This window comes from Triturus cristatus, chromosome 12 (genome assembly GCF_964204655.1).
Source record: "Triturus cristatus chromosome 12, aTriCri1.1, whole genome shotgun sequence".
NCBI classification, from domain to species: Eukaryota; Metazoa; Chordata; class Amphibia; order Caudata; family Salamandridae; genus Triturus; species Triturus cristatus.
Genome location: NC_140595.1, coordinates 681,254,074 through 681,275,367, shown reverse-complemented (window position 1 = coordinate 681,275,367; position 21,294 = coordinate 681,254,074). Strand labels below are relative to the sequence as shown.

General features: G+C 44.0%; 1 protein-coding gene and 1 pseudogene across 2 annotated transcripts in view; both read right to left on the bottom strand.

Moving 5' to 3' along the window:
* Positions 1 to 1,895, bottom strand: part of LOC146780080 (adenylyltransferase and sulfurtransferase MOCS3-like) — a 74,600-nt pseudogene extending 72,705 nt beyond the window's left edge.
* Positions 1 to 20,175, bottom strand: part of LOC146780079 (short-chain dehydrogenase/reductase family 42E member 1-like) — a 109,734-nt gene extending 89,559 nt beyond the window's left edge. The window contains exon 1 of one of the 2 annotated variants that reach the window (XM_085637584.1): positions 20,092 to 20,175. The gene's annotated coding sequence lies outside the window, so the exon portion shown is untranslated. Of the gene's footprint in view, positions 1 to 9,413; positions 9,527 to 20,091 lie in introns of those variants that run through there. The other variant, XM_085637583.1, reaches the window with a different exon arrangement.
* Positions 20,176 to 21,294: the final 1,119 nt, after the last annotated feature.

Below are 21,294 nucleotides of genomic sequence, written 5' to 3'. Positions count from 1 at the left end.
TGTAAAGGCTATACGTAGTTAAGCTGCTGTTGTAAAGGCTGTTTCCCTTCGGCGAGTTATTCCCCAATTTGCAAATACCATGCACTGGAAAAGGTACTGCTCTGTTGACCAACTCTTTTTCTTGTTTCATTTCCTGTCTTAGAAGATGGATGTATTCTTTTTTTTCTTCCAACTAACTCAAGGGAATGTGACTGAATGAGGGAGGTGGCAGATGTCCACCTCAGTTTGTGGCCGGACATGCAAAAACAAAATGAGTGACCTTGTCATCCATTACCTTCTTATATTCCTGTGGTGATAGTCTTTCTTGCGGAGACAACAAACGCAAAGACCTCCACTTATCAGATGCATATGAGCCATCTTGCAGAGCTTTCACAGATGGATTCTCTACATAGATATCACAGTCAGTTTTTTTATGACCATCTTGATATTACAAAAATGCCCATCTATGGCGTCAAACATCATCAAAACCTGGCTGAAGGAGGAGACTATTCCTAAAAGCATCTTTAATATTTCCAGAGCCTGTATCAGGCCCACAATTCCAGGGAAGACTCCAAGGACTGCACCATCTGTACAATTAGTCAAGATGTCTCAGCTGGAGAGGGTTTTGGAGAAAGGCATCAGTAGCATGGACCCCCATTATAATTATACACTCTGAGCTGTCCTTCCAAACTAAACACCCTGGCAGAGACTAGTGGCTTGCCCATTAGAATACACGCGTCATTGATGAGATATATGGTGGGAAAATTACCTAAATAGTCAGCAATATTGTCATACTGTTCAACCAGCTTTAATGAAGTCTAGTATTTAAAGTCATATGGTAAGGAACGTATTCTGCAGATTAATTCAATCATTTTAGTGCTGATGCTTCAGACACAGATTTAAATGTGCCTCGCTTGTTCTCTGAATGCAAAACCTGTCTGTGCAGATTGCTCAATTCAACAACATCATGATCCACAAGTCCTAGTCGGTTAATGCCTGAAGCAGCAAGGTACTGGGCAAGATGGTAGCCAAGACCTCCACTGCCAACCACTAGAACAGAAGAGTTTGCAAGACAGAGCTGCCCTTTAACACCAAGCCATGAAATAACGAGCTGATTACTATTCTGCCATACATCCTCATTCGTTAGGCTGGACTTTGCTTTTGAAGAGGAAAATTCTGCCAGTGGATGACCTGCAAATGATAGAGATTGACTAAAGGTAGACTCCTCTTGCAACTGCCTAAGTCTCTCTCCATGTGCATTCACCTCTTTGTCTCAGTGGCGGCTCCTTAGAAATGGCAGAGGAGCGTCGCCCCACTGCCTGGCGCAGAGTCAGCAAAGGAAAAATAAAAAGATGCTCTAGCATTGTTTTATTTTTGATTTGCCAGCTTGTGCATGGAAGGGCAGACATGGGCAGGTGGCGGAGGAGTGCCTCTTCACTTCGTTAGTGCTCATGTGTGTTTGGCCAGCCGTCTCATGCCGACCAAAACACACATGCACATTTAGGTTTCTCCACCCCGCCTGCATTCAGCAGCCCAGCTGGAGCAACCCCACAGCCCCCTTGGTCTGTGCAGGGCATCTTTTCAGCCTGCTCAGATGAATCCCTGCGCTGCTCTGCAGCACAGGGATTGGCTGGGAGTCTATCCTAGGAGCTGCTGAGACCCAGGAAGAGGTCAGCAGGAGTGACGCGATGCTGGAGGCAGCCTGTGACATCAGGTACATATTTTAAACTATTATTTATCCTGTTTTTCCCCCAGCGCTGGCTCTCCCACACACCCTGCTCATCCCACTTGCCCCACCACCCTTTGTTTGTGGCAGCCACCACTGCTTCATCTTTCCCCAAGAGGTCCTCTCTGAGCTTGACTATGTAGGTCAAATTCATTGCAGTTACGCAAGATCCTTTTCCCACAGGCAGCATACTGCAAAATCAAAGTCCAAACAAATGTCCGGCAGTACAAGAGAAATACAATTTTAAGTTCTTGTTGCAAACGCCTCTTACTGCATGCATTCCCACCTTCTTAGTTAACATCTTCAGCCACACTATTTTTGCTGTATTGGGCAGTACCTAGCATGCTTATTAATGGTTAGTATGCACATATTATATTCTGTCGCAGCCGGCATTAATCGTGGGTGGGGGTGTGTGAGAGGTTTGTCAGGTGGCAGGGTCTCACGGGGAGGAAGAGTTAATAAATTTAAAAATCTTACCTGTCCATCGGTCAGCTAGGTCCCACGTTTTCCTGCTCTCCTGCCTCCGGCAGGAACAGGAAGCAGGTAGTCTCCCTCCCCTCCCCTAAGCCAATCACAACTCTGCAATGGAAGAGGGCCGACCAAACAGTCAGCGCCCTCAGCAGTGGTCAATTCTCTCCTTCCCTGCCCTAGAGCAGACCCGTCCACCTGCCCGCCCCCCCCAACCGAACCCTTCTGCTTTCTCACAATGCAAGAAAGCAGTGGGGTGACGCTCCTCCACACTAATGGAGGAGCCGCCCCTGATTATATTAAATACAATTAAAATCTCTGTGAAAATAATAAATACATAACAGACCTGTTGTGATGCCACAAAGACTGGTTGGGGTTGTCAACTGGTAAGAACTAGAGGGAATCTAAAATAGTGTATGCATTAGTAATTATGTTCTCCTTATGTCCTAAAGTATAGCTGCACCATAAATAATATACCTGCTATTTGTTGAACCTGAGAAAATTGCTGCTGTTGTTTTGTTTATCAATAGAAATGCCCTATACCTATGCATGGGCACAATGTGTACAATGGATATTGCAATGAATGCAAACAATGGGCCTTACTGAAGTGTAGGTTGGTCGGATGAAAAAAGAAAATGTGTGCTAAAAAAAATAACGATAGGTATTAATAAGACGCGCATAAGAGGGAATTGCTTACACTAATCTGCTTGAATATTAAATAAAAAACTTGAAAGACTTGAAAACAGAGGATTACAATTGCATTTCTAAGGGGCTCAGCATATACCCCCAGTTTAGTACATTTCCTCCCGCTTCAAAAAAATATACTTAGAATACAGACCATGAGATTACAATTTTATTTGGGTGCATTATTCATCTCTTTGAATTTTTACTATTCTGTTTGTACAGGGAAATCAAATATTTTGTGAGTTCTGTAGTGGAGCCTGATTAAGTAATCAGCCAAAGAAGTCACTAGGTGTCTGGAACAAACTTTGCCTGGGGGTTGGGAGATGGAGGGAGGCGGTGGGGAGTTTCCCACTCCCAAGAAAAAAATTTAAAAAGTGGAATATATTAGTGCAATTTTCAGCACTGTCTCTGTGAGAAAGCCATAGTTCTTAAAGGCATTTATAAAGGAAAACTCAAAATATATCATAGAACTTCTGGTTTTCCCAGTAAGTCTGACAGGGGACAGGGTACAGGGGTACCAAGCAGAACAGCTGAGGACAATGTGAAACAAAGACCCTCATCTAGCAAGTTTTAAAAAATTATATCAGGTCTCAACAAATCTACTTGGTATGGCGAGTCTGATTTTATCAGAGCAAGGACATTTTGGACCCTACTGGCCTGTTCTGGCAAGTAAGCTCCAGCTTGCAAAGAACATATCTTCTGTTCATTCAGACAGTGAATGAGCAATAAAGATGCCTTTAAATCTTGCTTTTATCCTGTCACATTTGCTGCACATTCAAATACAGAGGTCAGATGTAAGCTTATGTCTTTTTTTTACAAATTGCTGTATATTTTATCAGAGAGGTTGTTGTTTACTGTTCCTTCTGTGAATTCAAAGTTAAAGGATTTTGTAAAGTAAACTCTCTGACAATCCTTGTGAAATAAAAAGTTGTAGGATGTCATGTTTTTTTTCTTACACACAACATTTAAGCAGCTTGTAAATGAACAGTCCAGCTATTTCAAATATAACAGCAATTAGGAAAATACGTTTTTCAGAAGTGTGATGGGAGCAAAGATTATAATAGAATCAAAACAAATCTGGGCACTTCACTTGGTGATGTGCGAATGATAAATATTTGACGAAATGCAATTGCCAAAAATTATCGTTTGTACGCTATATAGTTTTATCAGCAAAACTGCAAATCAGTTGGAAATTGTGTCACCATTTCAGTGGAAAGTGTCCGGACTGTATATAACAGCACACTACCACATCATGCTTTAGTAATATATTTATTAAAAGTGAGTTTTTAAACATGAGCTGAATAATATTCATGCCCTCGTCCTGACGACAATGCTTTTTGTGAACTAAGAGGCAATTCTAGTCTCACATGTTACTATATGTGCTTGATTCGGATTATACATGGAGCAAAAGTTCAGTCTATTAAATCAAACTTTTGTTCCTCAGACATGCAGAGCTCACAGATTTGAAGGTGCTCTCATGTGTGATAATGATGAAAAAGGCAGCTCAGTGAAATAAAATATTTGCATAGGATCATACAATTTGTGACCATTTTATGGGTCAAGAACATTACAGTTAGGTCAAATAGATTATTCAAGTCACTAGTCCTGCAGGTCTTGTAAAATTTGTATGATTTGTAGAAGCCTGAAAATACCAAATAGAACTTTCATGTGTATGCCACAGTCTTTACAGATTTTATATACCGGCTTGCTGACTTCAAATCAGTATTGTTAAAAAAATGCAAGAGGTTTGGAAGGATGGTATGCCTAAACCACCAGTTAAATCCACAAGGTCACATTCATTTTTATGGCATGTGGAGATTAAGTGATGTGCCCTAAATCACAGGACATTGAGTCACGTCTGATGTCAATCATGGTTCTCCAGTTCAAAAGTCTGCAGCTCTGGCCCTAGTGCCACATCCGTTCCTTAATAAGAAGAATTTCTTGAATGCTCATCAAGAGATTAGATTTGATTTATGAGCTAATTTACCAGAAGTCCTACCTCCAAAACCTGCTGGAAGTCTGCAGTGCAAGGACCTGCTGAAGTTAACAACAGTGACTGCAGGTCCCCTTGACACAGCGCATATTGAGCTTTCCCTAAATAAAGCTGAATGATGCTACAGCGTCTGTGCGTTGCCATGGCATGATTCAAACAGTTTTAAAAAAAACACACATTTCAATCAATCAATCAATCAGTCGATTTGTATAGCGCGAACAGCAAAATGGACGGAATGTTGCACATTGTCAAAACATTCACCCCCAGTCACAGATCTGGGTTTAATCCATCGTTATTTTGCTCACCACGCCACCCCAGTTCAGACATAGCCATATGCAAATCAGTCTTGACCCTGTGCCTCATGAGAACAGTCCAGCCCGAACTGCCAAGCCATGTTTTCCCTGGACCGGAATAAAGCATCCTAGGACCGGTTTCGGGGTTTCACCCCTCTTCAGCCAGGATAGGTTGACTCCAGTGGCGTAGTGAGCACGGGACCCACGTCTGGGCATACCCTTCCCACATAGGGCTAACATCAAAACACACAAGAGGATGGACGGAATGTTGCACATTGGCAAAACATTCACCCCCAGTCACAGATCTGGGTTTAATCCATCGTTATTTTGCTCACCACGCCACCCCAGTTCAAACATGGCCATCTGCAAATCAGTCTTGACCCTGTGTCTCATGGGAAGAGTCCAGCCCGAACTGGATTTGTATAGCGCAACATGTCACCTATGAGGATAGACAATTCTGTCTCACTTGCTCATCTCCTGCAAACTGGAAGATGAAAACAGATTTTTTGAAATTCGATTTAATGCTGAATTTTTTTCCTAATATCCATGCCATTGCTAGACATATAACTGCGAAGTGTCTCTTAACACCTTGGTTGGTTTTCTTCCCGAGGTACCATTTGCAACCTTGTGTGATTTTGATTGAAGGGATGCTTATGAGCGCCCAAAATGCACAGATTAGATCAGAAGCCAGGTTTTTTTAGGTTTATATAGCCTGAACTCCCATAAAAAGCCTTGGCTTCTGATCTGCAAAATATGTAAGTTAAATTGCAGGAGGTCAAATCCTTTATTTTTTAAGGCAGGCTGAGATTAGGGGCCTGTTCAGGATGCTGGGAGGTTGGATCACCGGCAGGCCATCGGTGTCGGTCCAATCGGCGACATTCCTAAAGTCCGACCGTTGCATTACGGTGCTGGCGATTGGAGCCACAGCTGTTGGACGCAAGACCGCGACCTCCGGCAGGATCAGAGATCTTGACAGGGCAGCGGTTGGAGCAACGTCCTAGCATGGTGGTGGTGCCGAAGCAGGCACCGCCGGCGGGATTACAATATTCATATCTGACAGCCTTTTCATGGCAGGAATCCCGCCATGAAAAGGTTGTTCAAAAAGGGATATGGGGGACCACAAAGAGGGTTGCGTGTCATGGGCCACATGGCCCCCACTCACCTCAGTGCACCATGTGCCATGCATGACATGATGCATGGCACACAGTCCACGGTCGGGCAGAAGGCGCTGCACCACGGCAGCATCTGCTGTGGCCCTTCTAAATAGCTGAGCAATGTCGCTGTGGTTGGCTTGGCTGACGTTTTGACCGCCAGCCCAGCGGTCAAAATCAAATACGGCACACAGACCGCAGCATGCTCGTCAGATTGTCTCTCGACCTCTGCATCAGAGTGGCTGGCAGTCTGACCGCGGAGCATCATAATGATGCCCTAAGTGTTTTGCCCAAAATCACTGGATGTTGAGCCAATACCGATATTGGAAGCTAGTTCCCAAGTTGCAAAATGGTGCAGCACCTCTGTCTGTAACTTCACCCCTTCACCCCCCCAAAAGTGGGATTATAATATGTGGTACAGAAAATGTGAAATTTCCTAAATACATCTACACTACTATTCGCTGATATAAAAAGCTTGTGTATTAGCTCTTTACATTTTATTATGCTGGGGTCTTCTTGTTTTACTTTTTGTCCATGTTACGATTGTTCATGTGCACTGGCCTGTTTCAATTAATTATTCTTTATTGAAGAATTATGAGTGTGTCTATAATCACAGGTTGCACATAGTTCCGAGGCACTCAACTGGTTCAAAAAAGGCCACAAATTGAGACAGGCGCTGGTGCAGATCACAGACATGTCGTCTTCTAACCCCATCAGTCTTATGTTCTTTTGCCACTTCGTCTCTTTCTCTCCATCCGTGGCTCCACCTGTCCTTCTCTCCCAGAGCATCTTCCCCCATGTCCATCTGTCACCTCTCTTCCATTCTATCTTCTTTCTCTCTTGTCCCCTGTCCTTTTGCCCATCATTCTTTATCTTCCTCCCTTTCACCCTCCTAGTCACCCTTCTTTAACCCGACTCTTTCTATTTCTTTCTTCCCTTTTCATTCATCCTTTTCTCCTGCTAAATGTCCGTTGCTCTCCTCCCTTTACTTATTTCATGCCTCTTTGCACCATTCACTCCATCATTCTGTTACCCTCTCCTTTCCCCTTTCTCCTTCTCAATTCATCTCCTAAGTTAGTGAAAGACATGACTAGTGTTTTTGAACACCAGTGTTATCTTATCTTATTTTGAGTTATAAAATAAAGCGCTTAGCTACCCTATGGCTTCTCAGCGCTGTGAGAGTCAGAGCGTACACCTATGAGACTAAAATTAAACTTGAAAATTACTGGGGATATAGCCATGTTTTCGGAATCTGACCTCATCCATCTCAGTTCTCAGAATGATTGCCATTGAGTTCCAGCGTTTTGGAGGAAAGATCTTCCACCCCATTTGGCTTTTTAAATACATGGAACTATCAAGAGACCAGTGTTAGAAGATCTTAACGTCCTGCTCAGAGCATAGCAGGTCAATTAGGCTCCAACCATATGAGGGTCATTTCCATGTATTGCCCTGTGAGTAAGACACAGTGCCTTGAATTTAATTCTCTGCTCCACGGGTAGCCAGTGTAAGGAAGTCAAGGCTTTCTTAGCAGAGGAACTTGTAGGTATTCTATAGATGGTTCTGGATGTGGAGTTTTGCAGCACCCGGAGTCTTTTTTAAACTGATTTGGGGTAACCCAGATATGGGGAGTTTCTGTAGTCCGGGCGTGAGGAGATCAAGGCCTGGACTACCACTCTTCTGCATTTCATCGGCAGTAAAGTCAACCTTTTCCTCAATGTCCTCAACATGACAAAACAGGAACTGGTCAGTTTTCTTGGCTTGGGCTTCCATCAAAAGAGAGCTGTCCAACCACATCCCCAGGCTTTTTATAGGGGAGGGTGGGATGGGAACAGCTCCTAGACTATCTGGACAACCCAGCGATGCCACTGGGGGAGGACTGTTCCAGAGTACCATCAGTTCTGTTTTGTCCCCATTTAATTTCAAAGAGCAACTTGCCATTCAGTACGCCACTTTATCAAGGCAAGGGCCTAGCTGGGGCTCAGAACCCTCACTGAGGAGAGGGAGATGACAAGCTGTGTGTTGTCAGCATAAGATACAATTGAAACTCTAAATTATTTAACAATGGAGGCCAGAGGTCTAATATTGATATTAAAAAGAGTGGGGCTGAGTGCTGAGCCCTGAGGAACCCCACATTTCAGAGGGACCATTTCTGAGTAGTAGGGAGGTTAGGAAATGTGGAATGCTATTTATTTTAAAAAAGGTACTAGCCATTCTGAAGCGGTACTGCTTACACCAATTATGACTCTCTGGATGCTCATCTGCAAGGATTTATGACGTAGGGGTCGATTACGATATTGTTAGGAAAGCATTCCCAATGAATAGGGTTAGGAATGCTTTCCTAACTAATCATATTTGGGGAGTCCTAGCGACCGATTCCGATGTGTCTGCATGCTTACGTTCGTTCGGATTCTTATTGACTTCCATGAGAGCCTGTGTACAGCATGCAAACACAGGCTCCCATTGAAAAAAGGGCTAGTTGGGGGAAAAGCGGGCCCCCTGTGGCCAGCACCCCATGGTGCCTGCCACATTGTGCATGCTTAGGAAGAGGGGTCTCTTCAGTACCCCCAAAGGCCACATTCAGTTGGCTACGGGTGAAGGGGGGCCTGCAACGGGCCCCCAAAGACCGATTCCAAAAGCTGTTTTGTCTCAGGCAAACTGATTCGGTATGGCTGTCCAAATCAGTCATCGTACTTGCTCATTCAGAGACCGTCTCCATTGGGCTGTACGAATCAGCTCTGAACAACTCAGGCTGCACAACTCGTGTTTGGAACAGCCCGAATGGTTGCCTTGCATCGTACTTGGTCGTCCGCAAGGTTGACTGACTCAGTGGGATACAAGGGTTCAGAATCAGATTCCATATTAACAAATCCCATCCGTAGCCCTTCCGAACGAGATCGTAATCGACCCCTTTGAAGGAAAAAGGGAGAGAGCAAGAGAGGAAAACAGAGCAGAGCATAAGAGAGCACGGGCTGGAATGTGCAGAGAGAAAAATAAGAATAGATCTGCAGAGAAGAGATAGTGAGTGGGGAAACTGGTAGAAGATTTAAAATGAGAACAAAATAGTGAAAGGGAGGAAGAGAGGAGAATGGAGGTAAAGAGACCAGACTGCCTTTACTCACCCAACTTATAAGTCTAGTCTTCTGCTCCGTCCCAGTCCTGGGCAGTTACAGTCCTTTAGCAGTTAGTGAAGGCTGGTGTCACAGACTGAAGTTCTGTACACCAGTTGGATTGCACAGCCGAAAGCACTCTAGCTGAAATATTCTAAATAGATTCATGAAGCGCAAAAAAAGCATACACCGTGTATTTGTTTACAGCCTGTGAAAGGATGTGACATCCCTAAGTTGAGTCTCATGACTCTGTGACATCAGGTCTCTCACGGACTGGAATACCCTGTTAAACGGGCAGCCTCCTGTAACTCCTCCTTTTCCCAACTCGTCACAGGGTTGGGTGGGGTCAGTTATGTTTGTTGAACCCACCCCATACTGTGATGACTTGGAAAGGGGCAGTGTGGCGAGGCAACTTTAGAAATAATAGACAAGCAGCCCCAGGAAGCACTGGGCTAATGTTCTACATGCCCAATAGGGCTTCAAATTTTCCCTTTCTTTGCTTCATAAGGGCACGGCCCCTGAGGACCATATCACCCCATCGGCTGTTTAAAACTATTCACCACACAAAACCATATTACTGGAACATGGCATTAGTGTATGTGCCTCAGAAAAACTGCTTGACAGCATAGAAGGTCCTTGCTGGTTTAGATGAATGTAACTTGAGTAGATTTTAAAACGTTTGAGTGACATCACATCACAGTGCAGTTCATAAGGCACTACTGGAAAAGTAGGTGACTTTGAATTTTAAGATGTTTGACTGTCCATGTTAGCGAGCATCACATTAGGTAGGTCAAGGCGGCAACTTGCTTTTTGCAATTATCATCCACTTGCTTGTAAAATTAGATGGATGGAGCCACTCCACCCAGCATCAGAAGACGTTCCTGGTAATGTGCAGTGAACTAATGATGCAGGGACCCAGAATTATCCTTAGGGGCCTGCCACTGAATGCTAGGGTTACCAAATACCAAAGCTGCTTAGTCTTGCATCAGCCTCATGCCACCACCCCACACTTCTTGTCTCCTTTTCTCACTCATGCAGGTTCTTTTTTACATGTTTTCTACATTTGTCAAAGTTTTTTAATGTTTGTCTTTCTTATTCATTCTACCTTTTCTGTCACAGAGTTATGATGAACAAGCATTAGCAAAAGACAATAAGTCTCACAGCTTTAGCAACATATTAATAATACAAAAATATTTGGTAATGAGGTGTCCTGTTTACTTTTCAAGGTGCTACTGGAACAATATTACTCAGCAGGCATTAGCATGCATGAAGACCTATGCTTCCACATGCACGCCTACTGATTGGTGAATGCATGCTACGAAGACCAATAAATAAAAGAAAGCATAATAATTAAACTTCCACAAAAGCGCTTTTAAAAAACAAAACGGAGCGGCCCGCGACAAATTGCAGCTGTCGGACCATGAAACAATTTCAAACTTTTTTTGTGGCACAGCAACAAAGAAACCAGTGAGAGGGAAGTGGGTCTAAGCCACGCATGAAAGGGGAGTAGGCGAGAACAACTATAGGAATTTTACAAAAGGCAAGGAGAATAACGCAATGAACAACACTGGGGAAGGTGGGAGCAATAAAGTGTGTGTGGAGTTTGGCTGCAGGTATTGAACAAAGGAACAAGTTCCCTACCTTCGCTAACTCCTTATCTGGTAGAGTATCTATCTAGCCACCATTCCTTACCTTAGGATTACCACCAGGCGTCAGACTGTATCCAGAGATTTTTTTCGTGAGCATACCCTTGTGGCCCAGTAGGTGGCAGTTTGTTTCTGCTGGGCATTGTTCGCCCTCCGCTGTGCAAGTGACGTGCATGGTGCATATATAGGCATCACCCCAGCGCACTGACATCAGTTGCTTTTCTCAAATTTCAATGGCAGGAGTGTGGAGCCATGAAGAACACTGACCACAGGCATGTGACATTAGGGCCCTGAAAAGGGAGCAGCCCATACCTGAAAATCTGTTCGCGGGGGGAGATATGATAGTCAGTAAGAAACCTGCAGTTAGATTAGAGTCTCCAACAGATAAGGAGTTACCGAAGGTAAGTAACTTGTTCATCTGACAGAGACTTATAGCCACAGATTCCTTTTCATAGAAGAGATAGCCAAGCAATTCCTCCACAGAGGAGGGTCTGCAAACTTGATTCACACTAGAAAGTCCTGCAGGACTGAATGGGCAAAGTGCCCATCCCAACGGACCTGACTGTCCAGGAAGTAGTGTTTTGGAAACGTGCACAGCGAAGCCGGTGGAGCAGTCTGACAGAAGTCCAGGACTGGATCTCCACATGAAAACACAGTGGTTACAGCCTTTGCTCTGGTGAAAGGACACAAGCCTTCTAGAGGTTGCTTCTTGCCCAGTGCGTAGCAGATCTCAATGCAGAGCAAAATCTATTGGGAGATGGTTTGTTTCTACACGGCCTTTCCTTTCATGAGTCCAACATACTGCACGAAGAGTTGATCGTCCACACGTAAATGTCATGTGCTGTCAAGGTAGAACAACAATGCTATTGTTGAGTCCAGTTAATGAAGTCTCTCCTCTTCCTAAGAGGCAGAGCATGAAAGGTAGGAATGGTGATGGACTGGTCTGAATAGAACGAGCTAACTAGCTTCAGCAAGAAGGAAAAATAAAAAGATGCTCTAGCATTGTTTTATTTTTGATTTGCCAGCTTGTGCATGGAAGGGCAGACATGGGCAGGTGGCGGAGGAGTGCCTCTGCACTTCGTTAGTGCTCATGTGTGTTTGGCCAGCCGTCTCATGCCGACCAAAACACACATGCACATTTAGGTTTCTCCACCCCGCCTGCATTCAGCAGCCCAGCTGGAGCAACCCCACAGCCCCCTTGGTCTGTGCAGGGCATCTTTTCAGCCTGCTCAGATGAATCCCTGCGCTGCTCTGCAGCACAGGGATTGGCTGGGAATCTATCCTAGGAGCTGCTGAGACCCAGGAAGAGGTCAGCAGGAGTGACGCGATGCTGGAGGCAGCCTGTGACATCAGGTACATATATTAAACTATTATTTATCCTGTTTTTCCCCCAGCGCTGGCTCTCCCACACACCCTGCTCATCCCACTTGCCCCACCACCCTTTGTTTGTGGCAGCCACCACTGCTTCATCTTTCCCCAAGAGGTCCTCTCTGAGCTTGACTATGTAGGTCAAATTCATTGCAGTTACGCAAGATTCTTTTCCCACAGGCAGCATACTGCAAAATCAAAGTCCAAACAAATGTCCGGCAGTACAAGAGAAATACAATTTTAAGTTCTTGTTGCAAACGCCTCTTACTGTATGCATTCCCACCTTCTTAGTTAACATCTTCAGCCACACTATTTTTGCTGTATTGGGCAGTACCTAGCATGCTTATTAATGGTTAGTATGCACATATTATATTCTGTCGCAGCCGGCATTAATCGTGGGTGGGGGTGTGTGAGACTTTTGTCAGGTGGCAGGGGTCTCACGGGGAGGAAGAGTTAATAAATTTAAAAATCTTACCTGTCCATCGGTCAGCTAGGTCCCACGTTTTCCTGCTCTCCTGCCTCCGGCAGGAACAGGAAGCAGGTAGTCTCCCTCCCCTCCCCTAAGCCAATCACAACTCTGCAATGGAAGAGGGCCGACCAAACAGTCAGCGCCCTCAGCAGTGGTCAATTCTCTCCTTCCCTGCCCTAGAGCAGACCCGTCCACCTGCCCGCCCCCCCCAACCGAACCCTTCTGCTTTCTCACAATGCAAGAAAGCAGTGGGGTGACGCTCCTCCACACTAATGGAGGAGCCGCCCCTGATTATATTAAATACAATTAAAATCTCTGTGAAAATAATAAATACATAACAGACCTGTTGTGATGCCACAAAGACTGGTTGGGGTTGTCAACTGGTAAGAACTAGAGGGAATCTAAAATAGTGTATGCATTAGTAATTATGTTCTCCTTATGTCCTAAAGTATAGCTGCACCATAAATAATATACCTGCTATTTGTTGAACCTGAGAAAATTGCTGCTGTTGTTTTGTTTTTTAATAGAAATGCCCTATACCTATGCATGGGCACAATGTGTACAATGGATATTGCAATGAATGCAAACAATGGGCCTTACTGAAGTGTAGGTTGGTCGGATGAAAAAAGAAAATGTGTGCTAAAAAAAATAACGATAGGTATTAATAATACTTGCGCATAAGAGGGAATTGCTTACACTAATCTGCTTGAATATTAAATAAAATACTTGAAAGACTTGAAAACTGAGGATTACAATTGCATTTCTAAGCGGCTCAGCATATACCCCCAGCTTAGTACATTTCCTCCCGCTTCAAAAAAATATACTTAGAATACAGACCATGAGATTACAATTTTATTTGGGTGCATTATTCATTTCTTTGAACTTTTACTATTCTGTTTGTACAGGGAAATCAAATATTTTGTGAGTTCTGTAGTGGAGCCTGATTAAGTAATCAGCCAAAGAAGTCACTAGGTGTCTGGAACAAACTTTGCCTGGGGGTTGGGAGATGAAGGGAGGCGGTGGGGAGTTTCCCACTCCCAAGAAAAAAATTAAAAAAGTGGAATATATTAGTGCAATTTTCAGCACTGTCTCTGTGAGAAAGCCATAGTTCTTAAAGGCATTTATAAAGGAAAACTCAAAATATATCATAGAACTTCTGGTTTTCCCAGTAAGTCTGACAGGGGACAGGGTACAGGGGTACCAGGCAGAACAGCTGAGGACAATGTGAAACAAAGACCCTCATCTAGCAAGTTTTAAAAAATTATATCAGGTCTCAACAAATCTACTTGGTATGGCGAGTCTGATTTTATCAGAGCAAGGACATTTTGGACCATACTGGCCTGTTCTGGCAAGTAAGCTCCAGCTTGCAAAGAACATATCTTCTGTTCATTCAGACAGTGAATGAGCAATAAAGATGCCTTTAAATCTTGCTTTTATCCTGTCACATTTGCTGCACATTCAAATACAGAGGTCAGATGTAAGCTTATGTCTTTTTTTTACAAATTGCTGTATATTTTATCAGAGAGGTTGTTGTTTACTGTTCCTTCTGTGAATTCAAAGTTAAAGGATTTTGTAAAGTAAACTCTCTGATAATCCTTGTGAAATAAAAAGTTGTAGGATGTCAGTTTTTTTTTCTTACACACAACATTTAAGTAGCTTGTAAATGAACAGTACAACTATTTCAAAATACATTTTTATGTAATTCAGAAGTGTGATGGGAGCAAAGATTATGATAGAAGCAAAACAAATCTGAGCACTTCACTTGGTGATGTGTGAATGATAAATATTTGACGAAATGCAATTGCCAGAAATTATCGTTTGTACGCTATATAGTTTATCAGCAAAACTGCAAATCCGTTGGAAATTATGTCACCATTTCAGTGGAAAGTGTCTGGACTGTATATAACAGCACACTACCACATCATGCTTTAGTAATATATTTATTAGAAGTAAGCTTTTAAACATGAGCTGAATAATATTCATGCCCTCGTCCTGACGACAATGCTTTTTGTGAACTAAAAGGCAATTCTAGTGTCACGTGTTACTATATGTGCTTGATTCGGATTATACATGGAGCAAAAGTTCAGTCTATTAAATCAAACTAAAGGGTTTTTTGTTCCTCAGACATACAGAGCTCACACATTTGAAGGTGCTCTCATGTGTGATAATGATGAAAAAGCCAGCTCAGTGAAATAAAATATTTGCATAGGATCATACAATTTGTGACCATTTTATGGGTCAAGAACATTACAGTTAGGTCAAATAGATTATTCAAGTCACTAGTCCTGCAGGTCTTGTAAAATTTGTATGATTTGTAGAAGCCTGAAACTACCAAATAGAACTTTAATTTGTATGCCACAGTCTCTACAGATTTTATATACCGGCTTGCTGACTTCAAATCAGTATTGTTAAAAAAAATGCAAGAGGTTTGGAAGGATGGTATGCCTAAACCACCAGTTAAATCCACAAGGTCACATTCATTTTTATGGCATGTGGAGATTAAGTGATGTGCCCTAAATCACAGGACATTGAGTAACGTCTGATGTCAATCATGGTTCTCCAGTTCAAAAGTCTGCAGCTCTGGCCCTAGTGCCACATCCGTTCCTTAATAAGAAGAATTTCTTGAATGCTCATCAAGAGATTAGATTTGATTTATGAGCTAATTTACCAGAAGTCCTACCTCCAAAACCTGCTGGAAGTCTGCAGTGCGAGGAGCTGCTGAAGTTAACAACAGTGACTGCAGGTCCCCTTGACACAGCGCATATTGAGCTTTCCCTAAATAAAGCTGAATGATGTTACAGCGTCTGTGCGTTGCCATGGCATGATTCAAACAGTTTAAAAAAAAAACACACATTTCAATGAATCAATCAATCAGTCGATTTGTATAGCGCGAACAGCAAAACACACAAGATGATGGACGGAATGTTGCACATTGTCAAAACATTCACCCCCCGTCACAGATCTGGGTTTAATCCATCGTTATTTTGCTCACCACGTCACCCCAGTTCAGACATAGCCATATGCAAATCAGTCTTGACCCTGTGCCTCATGAGAACAGTCCAGCCCGAACTGCCAAGCCATGTCTTCCCTGGACCGGAATCAAGCATCCTAGGACCGGTTTCGGGGTTTCACCCCTCTTCAGCCAGGATAGGTTGACTCCAGTGGCGTAGTGAGCACGGGACCCACGTCTGGGCATACCCTTCGCACTTAGGGCTAACATCAAAACACACAAGAGGATGGACGGAATGTTGCACATTGGCAAAACATTCACCCCCAGTCACAGATCTGGGTTTAATCCATGGTTATTTTGCTCACCACGCCACCCCAGTTCAAACATGGCCATATGCAAATCAGTTTTGACCCTGTGTCTCATGGGAACAGTCCAGCCCGCACTGCTATTTGTATAGCGCAACATGTCACCTATGAGGGTAGACAATTCTGTCTTTCTTGCTCATCTCCTGCAAATTCGAAGATGAAAACAGATTTTTTGAAATTCGATTTAATGCTGAATTTTTTTCCTAATGTCCATGCCATTGCTAGACATATAACTGCAAAGTGTCTCTTAACACCTTGGTTGGTTTTCTTCCCGGGGTACCATTTGCAACCTTGTGTCATTTTGATTGAAGGGATGCTTAAGAGCGCCCTAAATGCACAGATTAGATCAGAAGCCAGGGTTTTTTTTAGGTTATATAGCCTGAACTCCCATAAAAAGCCCTGGCTTCTGATCTGCAAAATATGTAAGTTAAATTGCAGGAGGTCAAATCCTTTATTTTTTAAGGCAGGCTGAGATTAGGGGCCTGTTCAGGATGCTGGGAGGTTGGATCACCGGCAGGCCATCGGTGTCGGTTCAATCGGCGACATTCCTGCAGTCCGACCGTTGCATTACGGTGCTGGCGATTGGACCCACAGCTGTTGGATGCAAGACCGCCACCTCCGGCAGGATCAGAGATCTTGACAGGGCAGCGGTTGGAGCAACGTCCTAGCATGGTGGTGGTGCCGAAGCAGGCACCGCCGGCGGGATTACAATATTCATATCTGACAGCCTTTTCATGGCAGGAATCCCGCCATAAAAAGGTTGTTCAAAAAGGGATATGGGGGACCACAAAGAGGGTTGTGTGTCATGGGCCACATGTAGTGCCCCCACTCACCTCAGTGCACCATGTGCCATGCATGACATGATGCATGGCACACAGTCCACGGTCGGGCAGAAGGCGCTGCACCACGGCAGCATCTGCTGTGGCCCTTCTAAATAGCTGAGCAATGTCGCTGTGGTTGGCTTGGCTGACGTTTTGACCGCCAGCCCAGCTATCAAAATCAAATACGGCACACAGACCGCAGCATCCTTGTCAGGTTGTCTCTCGACCACTGCATCAGAGTGGCTGACAGTCTGACCGCGGAGCATCATAATGATGCCCTAAGTGTTTTGCCCAAAATCACTGGATGTTGAGCCAATACCGATATTGGAACCTAGTTCCCAAGTTGCAAAATGGTGCAGTACCTCTGTCTGTAACTTCCTCCCTTCACCCCCCCAAAAGTGGGATTAGAATATGTGGTACAGAAAATGTGAAATTTCCTAAATACATCTACACTACTATTCGCTGATATAAAAAGCTTGTGTATTAGCTCTTTACATTTTATTATACTGGGGTCTTCTTGTTTTACTTTTTGTCCATGTTATGATTGTTCATGTGCACTGGCCTGTTTCAATTAATTATTCTTTAATGAAGAATTATGAGTGTGTCTATAATCACAGGTTGCACATAGTTCCGAGGCACTGAACTGGTTCAAAAAAGGCCGCAAATTGAGACAGGCGCTGGTGCAGATCACAACCCCATCAGTCTTATGGTCTTTTGCCACTTCGTCTCTTTCTCTCCATCCGTGGCTCCACCTGTCCTTCTCTCCCAGAGCATCTTCCCCCATGTCCGTCTGTCACCTCTCTTCCATTCTATCTTCTTTCTCTCTTGTCCCCTGTCCTTTTGCCCATCATTCTTTATCTTCCTCCCTTTCACCCTCCTAGTCACCCTTCTTTAACCCGACTCTTTCTATTTCTTTCTCCCCCTTTTCATTCATCCTTTTCTCCTGCTAAATGTCAGTTGCTCTCCTCCCTTTACTTATTTCATGCCTCTTTGCCCCATTCACTCCATCATTCTGTTACCCTCTCCTTTCCCCTTTCTCCTTCTCAATTCATCTCCTAAGTTAGTGAAAGACAAGACTAGTGTTTTTGAACACCAGTGTTGTCTTATCTTATTTTGATTTATAAAATAAAGCGAGTCAGAGCGTACACCTATGAGACTAAAATTAAACTTGAAAATTACTGGGGATATAGCCATGTTTTCGGAATCTGACCTCATCCATCTTAGTTCTCAGAATGATTGCCATTGAGTTCCAGCGTTTTGGAGGAAAGATCTTCCACCCCATTTGGCTTTTTAAATACATGGAACTATCAAGAGACCAGTGTTAGAAGATCTTAACGTCCTGCTCAGAGCATAGCAGGTCAATAAGGCTCCAACCATATGAGGGTCCTTTCCATGTATTGCCCTGTGAGTAAGACACAGTGCCTTGAATTTAATTCTCTGCTCCACGGGTAGCCAGTGTAAGGAAGTCAAGGCTTTCTTAGCAGAGGAACTTGTAGGTATTTTATAGGTGGTTCTGGCTGTGGAGTTTTGCAGCACCCGGAGTCTTTTTTAAACTGATTTGGGGTAACCCAGATATGGGGAGTTTCTGTAGTCCGGGCGTGAGGAGATCAAGGCCTGGACTACCACTCTTCTGCATTTCATCGGCAGTAAAGCCAAACTTTTCCTCAATTTCCTCAACATGACAAAACAGGAACTGGTCAGTTTTCTTGGCTTGGGCTTACATCAAAAGAGAGCTGTCCAACCACATCCCCAGGCTTTTTATAGGGGAGGGTGGGATGGGAACAGCTCCTAGACTATCTGGACAACCCAGCAATGCTACTGGGGGAGGACTGTTCCAGAGTACCATCAGTTCTGTTTTGTCCCCATTTAATTTCAAAGAGCAACTTGCCATTCAGTACGCCACTTTATCAAGGCAAGGGCCTAGCTGGGGCTCAGAACCCTCACTGAGGAGAGGGAGATGACAAGCTGTGTGTTGTCAGCATAAGATACAATTGAAACTCTAAATTATTTAACAATGGAGGCCAGAGGTCTAATATTGATATTAAAAAGAGTGGGGCTGAGTGCTGAGCCCTGAGGAACCCCACATTTCAGAGGGACCATTTCTGAGTAGTAGGGAGGTTAGGAAATGTGGAATGCTATTTATTTTAAAAAAGGTACTAGCCATTCTGAAGCGGTACTGCTTACACCAATCATGACTCTCTGGATGCTCATCTGCAAGGATTTATGACGTAGGGGTCAATTACGATATTGTTAGGAAAGCATTCCCAATGAATAGGGTTAGGAATGCTTTCCTAACTAATCATATTTGGGGAGTCCTAGCGACCGATTCCGATGTGTCTGCATGCTTACGTTCGTTCGGATTCTTATTGACTTCAATGAGAGCCTGTGTACAGCATGCAAACACAGGCTCCCATTGAAAAAAGGGCTAGTTGGGGGAAAAGCGGGCACCCTGTGGCCAGCACCCCATGGTGCCTGCCACATTGTGCATGCTTAGGAAGAGGGGTCTCTTGAGTACCCCCAAAGGCCACATTCAGTTGGCTCCGGGTGAAGGGGGGCCCGCAACGGGCCCCCAAAGACCGATTCCGAAAGCTGTTTTGTCTCAGGCAAACTGATTCGGTATGGCTGTCCAAATCAGTCATCGTACTTGCTCATTCAGAGACCGTCTCCATTGGGCTGTACGAATCAGCTCTGAACAACTCAGGCTGTACGACTCGTGTTTGGAACAGCCCGGACGGTTGCCTTGCATCGTACTCGGTCGTCCGCAAGGTTGACTGACTCAGTGGGATACAAGGGTTCAGAATCAGATTCCATATTAACAAATCCCATCCGTAGCCCTTCCGAACGAGATCGTAATCGGCCCCTTTGAAGGAAAAAGGGAGAGAGCAAGAGAGGAAAACAGAGCAGAGCATAAGAGAGCATGGGCTGGAATGAGCAGAGAGAAAAAAAAAATAGATCTGAAGAGAAGAGATAGTGAGTGGGGAAACTGGTAGAAGATTTAAAATGAGAACAAAATAGCGAAAGGGAGGAAGAGAGGAGAATGGAGGTAAAGAGACCAGACTGCCTTTACTCACCCAACTTATAAGTCTAGTCTTCTGCTCCGTCCCAGTCCTGGGCAGTGACAGTCTTTCAGCAGTTAGTGAAGGCTGGTGTCACAGACTGAAGTTCTGTACACCAGTTGGATTCCACAGCCGAAAGCACTCAAGCTGAAATATTCTAAATAGATTCATGAAGCACAAAAAAAGCATACACCGTGTATTTGTTTACAGCATGTGACAGGATGTGACATCCCTAAGTTGAGTCTCATGACTCTGTGGCATCAGGTCTCTCACGAACTGGAATACCCTGTTAAACGGGCAGCCTCCTGTAACTCCTCCTTTTCCCAACTCGTCACAGGGTTGGGTGGGGTCAGTTATGTTTGTTGAACCCACCCCATACTGTGATGACTTGGAAAGGGGCAGTGTGGCGAGGCAACTTTAGAAATAATATACAAGCAGCCCCAGGAAGCACAGGGCTAATGTTCTACATGCCCAATAGGGCTTCAAATATTACTTTTCTTTGCTTCATAAGGGCACGGCCCCTGAGGACCATATCACCCCATCGGCTGTTTAAAACTATTCACCACACAAAACCATATTACTGGAACATGGCATTAGTGTATGTGCCTCAGAAAAACTGCCTGACAGCATAGAAGGTCCTTGCTGGTTTAGATGAATGTAACTTGAGTAGATTTTAAAACGTTTGATTGACATCACATCACAGTGCAGTTCATAAAGCACTACTGGAAAAGTAGGGGACTTTGAATTTTAAGATGTGTGACTGTCCATGTTAGCGAGCATCACATTAGGTAAGTCAAGGCGGCAACTTGCTTTTTGCAATTATCATCCACTTGCTTGTAAAATTAGATGGATGGAGCCACTCCACCCAGCATCAGAAGACGTTCCTGGTAATGTGCAGTGAACTAATGATGCAGGGACCCAGAATTATCCTTAGGGGCCTGCCACTGAATGCTAGGGTTACAAAATACCAACGCTGCTTAGTCTTGCATCATCCTGATACCACCACCCCACACTTCTTGTCTCCTTTTCTCACTCATGCAGGTTCTTTTTTACATGTTTTCTACATTTGTCAAAGTTTTTTCATGTTTGTCTTTTTTATTCATTCTCCCTTTTCTGTCACAGAGTTATGATGAACAAGCATTAGCAAAAGACAATAAGTCTCACACAGAGACAAAGACAGGGAGAAAATTGTTTCAAATCAATTGAAAAATTGCTTCA